Genomic DNA, 14,284 nt, shown 5'->3' with positions numbered 1-14,284 from the left:
TTCTCAGAATTGCAGACTCTCAGGTCCCAACACAGACCTATGGAATCAGAATCTGAATTTTAACAAGATATCTAAGAGATTTGCATGCACATTAAAGTTTGAGAAGCACTAGTATTTTGATTGAGCAAATGGCCGTATGTTTACATATATTTTTACAGTTATTGAAAATGAATACTAAAGTAATTCTCTTATCATTGGTGATCTTTTCCCCTGTAATGATGTATTGCATTAGTAAATTATACTCATACATATATATTTAGCAAGGCCAAAGCCAAATGAGTCATCTGGATTTGAAGATTTGGGAGAAAGATGACTCAGAGTTCAGACTTTCATTGGCTTCATCTTATCATCTAAATTAGCAGTGCAAATGAAATAAGACATACGTGTTCAAAATGGGTGAGAAGGAACTCCCAAGAGGAGCATGGAAACAGCTTCCATCCCAGATTTGCAGTTTTGATGTGTACTCTTTCCTAAAATTGTTCTTCTTGAGAATATGATTGCAATTTGAATTCATATCAGTTCTCCTTTCCCACCTAACATTTTACAATTGCCTTTTTTTTTTTTTATAATTTTATTTATTTTTCCTCCAAAGCCCCAGTAGATAGTTGTATGTCATAGTTGCACATCCTTCTAGTTGCTGTATGTGGGACGCAGCCTCAGCACACAGGAGAAGTGGTGCGTGGGTGCATGCCCAGGATCTGAACCGGGACCGCCAGCATCAGAGTGCAAGCATTTAACCGCTAAGCCACGGGGCCGGCCCAACAATTGCCTTTTTTTTAAACGTAAGGCAGACATATTTCCCAACCATGCCAAACCTTCCACCTTGGGGTGTAAAAAGGGCAAAGGCATCAAATAATCTGTAGTATAAAATGTGATGTCTGAGAAGATCCGTTAGTGAAGATATGCTGAACTGGCATTAAAGTTTAATATCTTTCCTATGTTTATACGCATTTTTGTAAAAGGAAAGATCTGGCACTTGAAGTGGGATCATTTTGGATGTTAGAATTCAGATGTGTCACAGAGTGAGGTGGGAAGGGTGATGAGTTCAGCTATAATGACCCAAACTTTCTTTTAAAATCCTTAAAATACTGTAAAAGCGTATATCCTAGAACTCCTAAAATATGCCGTTTCCAATTTTATGGGAGTTATGTTGATAACTTTAGTTTGAGAAATAAATGGCAAGCAATAGGACATACTGGAGCATATGAGGAAGCCGTTTGGTGTAAAAGTAATTCGGCCTGAGTTAGTTTTTTCAAAAGGACCTGTCACCTTTAAACATGCATTGTGTATCTGCTTTACCATGTCCCAAAGAGAAGAGTAAATGCCCTTAAGATAGGATGCAACTTCCCCCACACTGGCATTTCCTTAAGGATAAGCATTTCTCCTAGGCTAGGATTTGATTGCTGCACTTATCCTGTGACCACCCAACTAGAGACAACAGACCTGCCACTAGCCATGCCCATGGAGACAGCAGACCTGATACCTGCTGTGTCCATCAATCGCTGTGCCGACGGGGTAATCTGGCAGGGTGATCTTGTGACTATTGTAAAAGGGACATTGCAATCATATGTGATACATGCTCGTTGATGGTATATAACAGCTCTGTACACCCCAATTCTTTGGTGCCTTTCCTTCCTTGGGGAAGGAAGGCCCCGGGCTATGGTCCTCAAAAGTTGGCTCATAATAAACTCACCCCAATTTTGATTTATAGATTGATTATGGATTATTTACATCGACAAGTTGCATAAAATGTTGCTTTTAACTAGTCTAGTAAGTGGTATAATTAGTACATAATAATCATTGGCCCGTCTTTAGAAAACTTCTTTGTTGTTTGTTTACTTAGCAAAAACCAGAACCTAAGAAGGTACATGACTTGAATGACTGGAAAACAGATTATCTTTCAAATTAGGATGCTTTTGGTGAAATTGAAAGAGAATTTAACTGATGAAATATATCAAATAATTAAATAATAGGTCACTGTGTGATATGTAGCATATAACTCAGAAAAATTTCAAGAATTGATATTGCTATAATCAAACTCCTACCCTCATCTTACTTTCATTATGAAGATTTCTTAGTGGTTTCATCTTTAAAAAGGAAAAGTATGAAACGATTGGAAGCTGAACAGTGCCTCCTTCCAAAAATAAGTAAGTTTTATGAATAAGTAATTTTAATAAATATATTAATTCATTAACTCATGAAAAAATCTATCTCATTAAAAGATGCATTTATAAAATTTAATATTTATCAAAATATGCAATATATTTATATTGTTTTGATCAATCATGTGCAAATAATAATTGTAATAATTATTCATTCTAGAAAAAATTTTCATAATAATTTTTAAATATGGGAACTTACAGAAACAGAAAATTAAAAATAAAAAAAACTTAAATACATATACATTTTTCTATACTACAACACTGTTATTGAGAGATATTGGGGAACATGACAAAATAATATCCAACATTAAATATATTTCTTTAGGATAAAATTCTCTGGGAAAAAAAGAAAAAACTAGTTCAAAGAGAAAAATAAACACTATACATGAAGTCTGTTAAAGAAGACCTTGTTCAAACATTTTATAATGAATGATAGTAGTGTTGAATCTTCATATTTAGATTTCTTTGGATACAGTTAAAAGAAAGATGTTAAATTCCTACATAAAAGTGTCAATATATACAATATGTTAAAAGCCACAGCCTTTGCATTTAGAGGCAGAGTTTCCTGTGAAGCTAATGAAGCTTAAGTTCAGCGCCCTTCATTTGCACAGGCTTTTTCCAAGACTGAGAAAGGCTCTAACATGTTTATAAGGCCTTATGTTCTTCTTTAATTTTCAAAACAAGTTACTTCAACCGCAATCTGTTAAGACCTCTGTCACATTCCAATTTGACTTACCCTCCATCACATCCCTTGTGTTTATGATTTTAAAGTGGCCCTAGGAATGTTTTGATCCAAAGGGGAAATTGAGTTGGTGATACATTTAGTTTGGGTTTAGTGAGATGAATTTGTTTTGTGTAGAGTTATTATTGCTAGTTGTTCCAGTGTAAAAATGGCTTCCACGTATATTCTTACCACTCACTGTGATAATCATTATTATCATTACAAGGCCAGAGGTCATATTGTCATATAAGCATGTCCAATGGCATCCAGCACTTGAAGTATGTGGATAATGGAGGAGAAACAAGGTTTGAGAAGTCCAGAGCCAGAAACTGGTCTGAAGAAAATACTTCCAGTCATTAGATGAATAAAATTGTTAGTAGAGGATTCTTATTGATGCCTATTTAATTTATTTTTAATAATTTTATTTTATTTGTTTTTCCCCCAAAGCCCCAGTAGATAGTTGTACGTCATAGCTGCACATCCTTCTAGCTGCTGTATGTGGGACACGGCCTCAGCATGGCCGGAGAAGCGGTGCGTTGGTGTGTGCCCGGATCCGAACCCGGGCTGCCAGCAGCGGAGAGCACGCACTTAACCGCTAAGCCACAGGGCCGGCCCTTGATGCCTATTTTAAATAGACATTATCTCCTCTCAGAAATATATTTGATAATGAGGTTTTGACAATTAGAAATATACTATAACATCTTTAATTTTTTTTATGGGAATTGCACAAAATAGAAATTTTAGAATTTTAGGGTGTATAGGATAAAACCTGAGCAGTACTACAAATACTAAGTATATATCTTTGTAAAGTCACGTGTATTTTGTATCCCAACCAAAATAATAGAAAATAAATTTCAACCAACTAGGTTAAAAGAGAGACTGATTGCCTTTCTTTCTCTGCATAAAGTTGACAAAATCCTTGTCATATGAAGACATGATCAAAAAGTATACTGACAACAACACAAAATATTATAGATGAGTATCAGGCAGTAAATTAATAAAAATAGGCTGTTTTTCTGGATATTTTGATATTTGTGTTACTCAGTTTTTTAAATGTGTAATTTGTTGTGATTTCTATCTTATTCTATGTATTCTTTCATATCTATTTTTGTATTTATAATTCTATATTTTTTTTGTAAAGAGAGTTCACAAAATTGTATAAATTCTGTATCCCACAAAATGGAATCTGTTTCTATTTGCAACTATTTAAACTTAAAGAAAAAAATATAAATAGATATATATACTGTGTACCTTCTTGCACAGTAGTTTTGAAAAATAATTTTGGAGCATATGGAAGTAAAACTAATTTTAGGTGATTGCTATAAGAGATAAACATGCATGTAAGGGAGTGGTAGCAGCTTCCCAGTGCCTCCTCCATTCCTCCAGCAAGCAAGCCTACAGTTTCCTTATGGATACGGCCAGGCAGAGGGGAGATTGCACCAGACAGAAAGGCAGACAGCCTTAGGTAGCCTGCCTGGTATGTCATTAGTCTGGGCAGGAGCCACACAGATACGCAATGGTCCACATCCTACGGTACCATCTGTATAAAGAGTGATTGCACCATGGTTCCGTAGCTCCCTGCTCTACTTCGTCTGCAACGTTGTGCCTGCACCAGAGCTGATGTTTCACAAAAAAATCTGAAACTGAATGTTGACCTTTTAAAACTGATTTTTCATATTATTTTATAAGTAATCAATTGCTATCATGCTTGACTATTTCACTCTGTGGCCATCTATACAGCTTTGTGATATGATAGACTACACACAGTCATATTTTATTCAGATATTACTTTGAAAGAACATTTCCACTAATTAAAGTATACATCAGTTAAAAAAATTCAGATGAATATGGAAATGGGGTAGTTTTAAAAAATCAGCAAAATTGCAGTAGTTATGTTAAGATGAAACAGATACTTGAAATTAACATGAAATTATCTCATCTTAAAACTGCAAGTAAAATATGACATATAGTAGAAGGGGAATTTTTAAAAGACGAAAATCTGCCAGGTTCACAAGTGAATCATAGTAGCACTCCGGAACCATATCATACTTAATGGTGTGAAAATGGGAAAACGAGAGAGTCACCATCCTGGGGAACATAGAATCATGCAACAGAAGAGTTTCCTGTCTGAGCCAATGAAAGGCTTCTGTCCAGCATCACTGCGTGATACCCTCATTGGAGGCCAATTCAGAAAACCTGTATTTGAGATCATTAGGCATTTGGTCTCTGAGTAACCACCCCCCCCCCCCCGCCCCCAACCCCTTTCTTTGCTGTGACCTAGTTTGATCTTTAGAGACGTACTGTTTTGCCCACAAATTTTCAATTTTGTGCTTTCCATTTTTGTATTTTTAACATTGATATTGTTAATGCCTTTTTCAAAGCTCTGATAGAATGAGGCCTATAGTGTCTGAAATATGTCTTTAAACAAATGAATAAACAAACAGAAGATGTATTTTAACAAACTTTTGTGATTTCAAAATGGGGAATTTTTATCCATCTGATACGTGCTTTTAGAACTACTGGTTTCCTTATTAGCAGTCATACAAAAACATTTTAAAATGATCTCTGACCATGATAACAATGAAAGTTCTGCTGCACTGAATATTAATAGCATTTATTCTGAGCACTGAGCATTAATATCTCAGAAGAAATACTCTTCTATTTGACACTTTTTGGGACTATTTTTGATAAAGAACCAGAAAGGAGGTTTCATTGACAATCCTACACCAGCCCTCAGGGGTTGACGGGATAACCTAATAGGTGTTATGAAACCTCATATTCCTATGATTGATTGATTAATTTTCTTCATGTAAAATGTTATTACTATGCTATTTTCCTTGCTTTATTTGCCTTATCTCTTTTGAAAAATAACAGGGTATGTTAGAAAGAAATGCAAGGAATCAGACATCAAAATTATATTCTTTGTTATTCATCATGACTGAAGAATTTACAGTGTTCTGAATCCACCACCAATACACCAATGCTTGGAGAGATTTAATTATAAGGTTTTGCATATCAAACATATACGTATATAAATGTACATATCAGATTTGATTCAACTAAATGCACCGTAGTGTTCATGTTAGCATATGATACCTAAGCTAGCAGTTAATTGGGTAAGAAAAACAGGATGGTTACAGAAAATTATATAGGATATTGTCAAAATCTTGCCATATTATGGTTAATAGGATCAGCAGTAGGTTTTTGAAGTTTATTAAAAAATAAAATTATTTAAAATCATTTTTCTACACATAAAAATTTGCACAATATTTGAGGCTCAGGCTTTGTGAAGTTTGGGAAGACTGCTTGACTTTCTGCCCTAATGAAATCAGCCCTCAAGCTACCAGATCTCTACTCTCTGCCCTAAAGACACACCTTGTCAGGTGGCTTCCATCACTGAGGCCCAGCTAGAATTGCTAAGTGAAGAATATGTGACAGGGATGAGTCAAGTCAGCACCTGTGAAGCGGGAAAGGTATCCTAAGACATTTAGTTACTCTGTGCTATATTTTGAATACAAATATTCTACACTTTACATTAAATTATATATCAAACATTCTGACACTGAGATTATGGGTATGATCATTATACCCATATGGTACAAATTTTCCTAAGGATGCTGCCATTAAGATGCTTTCCCCCAAATTGGTCTACTTCTTTGCAAAAGTATGGAGTGTATAGTTTCTGCAAGGGCAACCGTTTCTAAGTAACTTGAAGCATAAATTTATACTTCAGTCTATTGCTATTCTATATATTTATTTGTACTCTTCTACTATTTGTAACATAATAAACCACAACTTCCAAACTATTAATATCATATTTATGTTTTTCCCACTTACAGAATAATATTTTATCCAAAAAGATGCTCTAGAAAATATTTAAGTTTTGGGTAGTAACTCCTTTATCACTCCTTGGCCTTCCACTATCATTTAGCTATCTCTGTTTATTGCCAATTTTTTTTCATTAAAAGTAAGCAATATAACACCAAGTTGCAAAAACAACACTTAAGAAAATACAAGTAATCTTTTCCTAAGAAATCACTAGGCTCCATATATCATTTGCCAAAATGAGGCCTTATTAACATAGTAGCATAAACTTTTCTTTAGGGGGAGGGAATCCTTGGCTTATTTAGTTTTGTATATTTTACCATAACGAAAAAAATTCATGCTAATACAACAGACATGCTACATACAAATACCTTAGGAGAATTTAAACTATTTTCTTGCTTGTGGACATTCCTTTATACCAATAAGATTAAGCCTAAAATTGTTCTGTTCATCTGGATTTATTTCTGGGGAGATTGGACTGTGTTGACTGGTATACAGTAACCTTTGCATATCTCCATTGCCTGTCAATGAAGGATGTGACATAATCTTGATAAAATATATTTGGGTCATTCCTCTTTACAAATCTTCAAACAAGGAAACTATGAGATACTATAATGAGACTATAATTGGAGTTCTGAGCAAATATTCTGACTCTTCTCCTTTTTAGCTAAGTGACATTAAATAATATATTTAAGTATTTTTAGCTCAATTTCCTCATTCGTATAATATGAAGTAATATATAACATGAAAATCCCTGGTATAGCAGAGTTAATTTTATATATATATATAAAATTATATATATATTTATACACATATATACAAATATTTTATATACACACTTATGTATATATAATACTTGTAAAGCAAATAAAACAAAATTATATATACATATATTACATATATACTTACATTATATGTAATATATGTATATGTATATGTGTATATATTACATTATATATACATATATTAATATACTCACAAACCGACATACACACACTCATACAATAGACCCATACCACCCTCTGCTTAATAATATGTATGTTTTCTTTTTAAATTCTGTCTATATGTTATACTTTGGTATAATAGAAAAATAGCTCTACTGTGGAAATTCTTGTCATTTAAAATTCCCAGAAAAATATCTATAATAGCATTAGATTATAACTGCCAGAGTTTGCTCCATTAGGAGGGTCTATTGAAAATCCTGAGCCTCTTTTCCTACAGCCTGGGGGAGGTGCTGAAGCATAATGTCTTGATCTTAGTGTTTGACCTACAGGGTTGACCCTTCTTCCTCATGAATTTTCCTAAAGCAAAAGTAATAGCCTCAACTACCTGCTACTTAAATCGCAGTACGTTAAGAGGACACATATTAAATCTAAAACATGACCCTCCCAGTCCTGTAAGGTAGAGTAAGGTCCCAGCTGTAGGAGCAGTAGGTTTCATTGGAGTCTACCCTAGCAACTCCTTCTTTCTGTCACTGTTATTACACACCCCTGTTTCAGTGCATCTGTGGGAAAGAACTCAGAAGCCAGTGTTCTGGGTAGGCCAGCTATCTACTTATTGTCTCTTACTTTACAACTGTTTCGTGTAATCAGTTTTTTATTTGTGCAAACAAAATACCCTTTTGGAGGCCTGCTGCATGCTTGGTAATGGGCTAAGGTGTTAGAAATTGAAAGAGAAAAGTTCTTGCTCTCATAGCTTACATTGTATCATGAGATAGAACACTCAGTCAAATGAACAGGCAGATGAATAAAACAATTGGAATTTGTGGTGAATTCTATGACAGACATCAGTTATAGTCTGAACAGAAAATAAAGGGATGAGAGATGTTGAGACAGATGTCTGTGGGGACAATCAGATATTTTGATTCTTTCATTGTTTCTGCAGGACTGAAAACCTCCAGCTCAAAGAAGCTAACTCACTCATTCATTGGTCAGTCCAAGCATGAAACAAAATTGCTTTACCATGTGGTAATAGGTAGGGAGGGTGGTGGGTCCCCAGCTATTGACTGGACTTTTGGGAAAGTCTGAGAAGGTCTCCAGCTGCAGCCTCTTGAATCAATGAGCATGAGTGCCATGGAAGGTAACAGGGACGCTCGATTGCCACAGACACAAGGCTCAGGCAGTGGTTTTCAATGTTGGCTGCATAGTAGAACCACCTGAGATTTTTCTAAAATCCCAGAACATTGTACAGGCAAATCATACAAGGATTTCTTGGGGTGGAACCCAGGACTCAGTATTTTAAAAAGCTCATCAGATGTTGAATGGAGTGAAGGCTGAGAACCATTGGATGAGGAAACAATTTTCTTAACTATTTTTTCTATTTTTTTTTGCTAAGGCATCTGCCTAATATTTCTTTCAACATAAAATTGCTGTGTCGCCCCACCCCCAGGCTATTGTGAAAGGTCTCAGCTTACTCAGATAGAAGGTAGGTTGGACCTCAGGACTCTATAATGGTAAATGCCAAACTCATGTATTTGTGTGTGTGTGTATACATGTGTGTGTACATCCCTAAACACTTTAGTGATAGCAATTTAGTGATAGTGTGATAGTTTAAATTTAGTAATATACAAGATAGTGACTTGTAATTTACTGAATATATTTGGAATAAACCAAAGCTCTTTTTTGAACCCAACTGTTTCAAGAGATGGAGGTAGTGTGGTAATAGTTGTTTATTGATAAATATAAAGGAGCCTTATTACTTCCAAACTTTTGAACAAAAATAACCTCTTTTGGAGAAACACTGAAAATGCTTTAATGTTTAACTCCTTCTAAGCTATGTACAGAATTAAACACAGTATTTTCTAAGCCCATTCTATCTACAACATACGTGGTTTTCATTAAAAGTATTAAAGTATTTTTTTTAAATGTATTTATTCCATTTTCTTAGAATGTTAATGGCATTTTTTGCAAATGTCCAAGTGAAACGTAAACCGTCATTGAAGAGGAACACCCCTCTGATGCCCTAAGCAAAGAGAAGAGGTCAGGGCTGATTGTTGTTCATTCTCATTTCCTCTGACACATGCTCGTTTAGTCATTACATTGTACCTTATGAATGGCTTCATTTTTATTTGTTTGTTATAATTACTCTTTATTACTTTGGGAAGAGGATAATATCAAATAGATTTGACAAATGTCAGATTTTTGCTGTTAGGACCAGAGCTTCTTTTAAGGTTTGTTATTAAAATATTTTTTCAGTTTTTTGATAAAGGTGTATTTTTGAAATCAGAGAATTTTAATCAGTGATGATTTGAAATACGATATTATATATTCATGAGAATTGACCTGGGCCCACAGGCATTCTGAATACCAATTCAATGTTAGGTGCTTTTTCAATTGCAGTTCAACAGTTTCAGTTATTTTCAGAGCACTGTAAGTCTTTATTTTCATACAATATTGCCTTATAGGTGAGTGATAGTAGCTATCAGAATATCTTTCTTTCTGAATATTCATGAAACATTTTTTACTTTTCCTAGCAAGGAAAAAAGAAAAGGGAAATACATTATTGAGGGAGAGACCTCATTGAAACAAGGTGGCCTGATTCAGGAATGGTCTTCCCTGACAAAGAATTCGTTATCTTTTTCAGTAACAAAAGAAAAACACCACTGAAGACTTCTAGACAAAGAAACATGGTATGGAAAAGGTAAGAATAGGTCAGTGAGGATTGGTTGTTTTTTTATTTTTGAGAAGCAACTTAAAGTTCTTGAAAAACTATTCTGGAGACTTGGTCTTGGAATCACACATACTTGGGTTTAAATTTATTCTCTGGCCCTAATGAGATGTATGAACTGTGACAAATTCTTCAAATTCTCTTTGTGTCCTCATATGAACAATGGAGAGAATAGCGTCAACCTTTCCGGGTTCTCTTGAGGCTCTGACAGAGCACCTGGCATATAGTTAGGACCAGGTAAATATTAGTTCCCTTCCTTGCATGCTTTATCCAGGCCTTTGCCTGCTGGTGAGGAAAACAGCTAAAAGCTATTGCCTTAGTTTCCTAGAGCTGCATTGTCACTGTCGGGTGAGGCAAAGCTATGTAAATCTCTGGTCATTAGCATCTATTTCTGGTTCTGTGAATCCGTGGAGTATCTTAGAATTGCTTTAGCCAACTGCCTGGTATAGCACTTCCCTATATTCCTTCTGTTCACATTCTTTTCTCTGCCTCCTTAGCCTTAAGCAGTAGAAGCATGGGGGGAAAAGAGAAGCTAAATATCTATCCTGTAAAGGGGAGTCCCTCTGCCCCATTTTTCTGCTTAGATTCACCATTCTCTATCTTCACAGAGAGCAAGGAATTGAGATTCTGTTTGGTTTTGTCTTTGGGAAAATTTAGAGGACAGAAATTACCTAATGAATGAAGCAAACCCATATACAAAAAAGATAGCAAACCGTTCTTCTGGATAAGGTAGTTAACATTTTGAAAACAATTTATTTGGCAGCACACTGCATATAATCATAAACCAAGTCAAACAAGATGAACATATGCACTTTGTTGAGCTGAGTGGTGGAATGGTTTTTCCAGCAGCAACACACCTGTGTAACGACATAATTTCCAGGTAAATAGCTCTTTTATTGCTAATTAGAATTGAGTTTGAGATACTGTTTTGAAGCTCCAGTCAAGAAGCCCAGCTATTTGCACATCCCTGACTGAAGAATCGTGTCCCTAGAGCTGGAAAGGTCATTTTTCTCATCGTTTTTTTTTATATCACACTTGCTGAAGGAGAGGACAGCCCCTGAGCCTGTTGTCTTGCTCCTCAGCAAATACGGTGTGTTGGATGTCACAACCAAAGAGTCCCCACATGCAGTCCCCTTACCCAACTTTTTCATAAAGAGAAAGTCATTGCTTAGTGTGCTCACTAGATTTTGAGTAGGTCTGGGGGCTGGCATTGTAGGTTATAATATTAATTCCTCCACTCTTCTTACTGCGTACGATTCTTGGAATGGGTTTTTCAGCCAAAAAGAAAGCAGTTACTAAGCTCTCCTTTTACTTTTATTTAAAGTCCTGATTCCTACGTCCTTTTATGATTTGAGTGAGAAGTTTAAGGAGAACTGAAAAAATAAGATAAACCAAGGGGCTTTTAAACACTGTTGGTTTGAAATCAGTTGGCATTTAAATCTGCTCCACAGAGAAACAATATCCTTATCAAAGCAATGCTAGAATAGAGCTGAATCAGGTCCAGCATGAATTAACTCTCGCTCTTTATGATTTTCTTCACAGTGTAAAAAGGACATACCAATGTTAGAGCAAAAAATGGAAAAAAAAAGTCAAGGAAACATTCCAAACATAGATATTCAAGTTCTTCGTTTGACGGATGAAGCAACTGAGGGAATCAACGAGAATGCATTGGTTTCCATGAATTATACTGCTTGGTTAATTAGTAATAGATCTGGGATGAGAGTTCATGTCTCCTGTTATATATTGCAATAGAGCTTTCATACACTGGACTGCCCAAATTTAAAGACAACAGAGGAATAAAAATTTTCCCTTGGTACAGATCTTGGCAAATATTTTCAATCAAGCACTTGATTAGAATAAAAAAGAAAAACAAATCATGTTGTAAATTAGCACAAAAATAAAAGAAAATTTGTAGGTTTATTCTAAAAAGAGAAGAGGATAATTTACGCAAACTAATAGAACCCATGTGTGAATGGAGATTCTCTGCTTTTTCTTCACAAATTCCACAAATATACTATTAGTTGCAAAATGGTTATACTTGGAAAAATATTACTTATTTAGACAAGAGATCCTTACTACTAAAAGAGCATGTTACAATTACTAATGTATCATGGTTGATCCCTACTTATTTCCTTTTAATCTATATTATCTCATAGCAAAACAGCTTTAAATACTTGTGGTTATAAAAGTTGTAGGTCATAAATTATACCTTCAATCGACACAGTTTCTAAAATTTGGATTTTAATAGTGTAATGCTGATAGAAGGAAAACAAAACCATTAAAATTTTGCCGGGGGAAGACTATCCTCTTGTGGCTTGAATTGGTACTACAACTATCGTTTTCAGTTCTAGATCCCTGCAATGGGACTTGGAATATAGAGTTGAGAGCCAAAAATTACCTTAACAATATTTTTATAAATTCTACTAATCTAGTAATGTAGCCTTAGTTTGAAGATATTGAACCTGAGTCCGGGATATTGAACAACATTGAATTACAAACGCCTCCACTGACATATGTAGCCTTGAAAAACGACACTAACCATTTAATATTTGAAGTTGTTCTACATCATCTTCACTAACATACATCGTTAATTAACTCAATTTTAAAGCCAAAAACTTATTTTGCATGAAACGTTACAATTTATGGCTCATACTAGCAGCCTTAAAACTATAAAAAATAATCAATATTAGCAAGTATTTATTCCAGGTTTAACCGTGTACAATGTTACAAATTAAATTACAAATTTTAGGTAATATGAAAATATCACGTAAAGTCAGCCATTTCTCTGTGCAAATCCTGGGATACTTAAGAACATTTGTCAATCAAGTGTTAGTTTCTTATCACTAAATGAAGAATGAATAATAACTAAGCCAGGATAAGTGGTTAGGGAAATTCTCATTATTAACTTAAATCTTGTAACAAATGTGAAATTTTGAAGCTAGAAGGACTAATTTAGCTGAAGTCAATCCTTACATTGATGGCGGAAAAATACTGTGGTCTTACAATCTGTTCAGGGCTGTGAACAAGGGATAGTCCTATGTACCCAAACTGTAGCCAAAATGGTGCCCATGGCTTCACGTGGTGTCCCTGCTTCTCGTGAGGACAATGCCTGCATACATTCACCTTGTATAGTAAAATAACAGTAAAAATAGAAAGGTAGGGTGAAAGGTACCTATGGACTGCCTTTGAATGCTAAAGGATGCCCTAAAATTCTATCTTTATTCTCATTTACGTGGTAGGTTAGATTATTCTTCAGAAATAGCCACAGTGTCCCCTCATTCTCACCTATGTGGTAGATCAGATTATTGTTCAGAAATATTCACTTCATTCTCTCACCTCCCTAGGAGGAATGTACTTACTCGGTCTTGGACATTGAGCTCAACAAAGTGAGTGACTTTGGACAACTGGATGTCATCACACGTGATTGGGCATAAGCCTGTCATGTGCTTGTGAGTGTTTGTTTACTCACTTGCTCCTCTGTCATGATCATCCTAAGAACGTGCCTTGCCTAGCCTGCTAGTCCCAGGAGGATGAAAGACATGTGGAGCGGGGCCTACCTCTTCTAACCAAGTCCAGCCGAGTTCCACAGACTCCCACCTGTCACAGATGTCTGAGTTAAGTAAAAGCTTATTACTGTATGCTGCTGAGATTTTGTGGCTTTTTTCTTGCACTGCATGCTGTGGCCATGTTTAATAGAGACAACTTTCTTTCTTCACATGGAAAATACCTACCTGATTCATAATCATATAGACATACTGTCTACATAATTGTTCAATTGGTTGTCTTCTTCAGAATCTTTAGAAAGCACACTCTTTTTCTGTGTGTGTGTGAGGAAGATTAGCCCTGAGCTAACATGCATTGCCAATCCTCCTCTTTTTGCTAAGGAAGACCGGCCCTGGGCTAACATCCA

At 35.3% G+C, this 14,284-nt stretch overlaps 1 long non-coding RNA gene across 2 annotated transcripts; it reads left to right on the top strand.

Annotated features, from left to right (window-relative positions):
- Positions 1–9,045: 9,045 nt before the first annotated feature.
- On the top strand, positions 9,046–13,983 carry LOC147916461 (uncharacterized). Of its 2 annotated transcripts, XR_015552997.1 has the most exons (5): positions 9,046–9,132; positions 10,291–10,347; positions 11,138–11,254; positions 11,917–12,045; positions 13,719–13,983. It is a non-coding gene; the product is annotated as an uncharacterized LOC147916461 (long non-coding RNA). The 2 variants fall into 2 exon arrangements; XR_015552996.1 differs by lacking the exon at positions 13,719–13,983 and having other exon boundaries at positions 11,917–12,192.
- The last annotated feature ends 301 nt before the right edge of the window (positions 13,984–14,284 follow it).

This window comes from Ceratotherium simum, chromosome 8 (genome assembly GCF_057802395.1).
Source record: "Ceratotherium simum simum isolate JZ-2026a chromosome 8, ASM5780239v1, whole genome shotgun sequence".
Lineage (NCBI taxonomy): Eukaryota > Metazoa > Chordata > Mammalia > Perissodactyla > Rhinocerotidae > Ceratotherium > Ceratotherium simum.
This window is presented reverse-complemented; position numbering and strand designations above follow the sequence as displayed.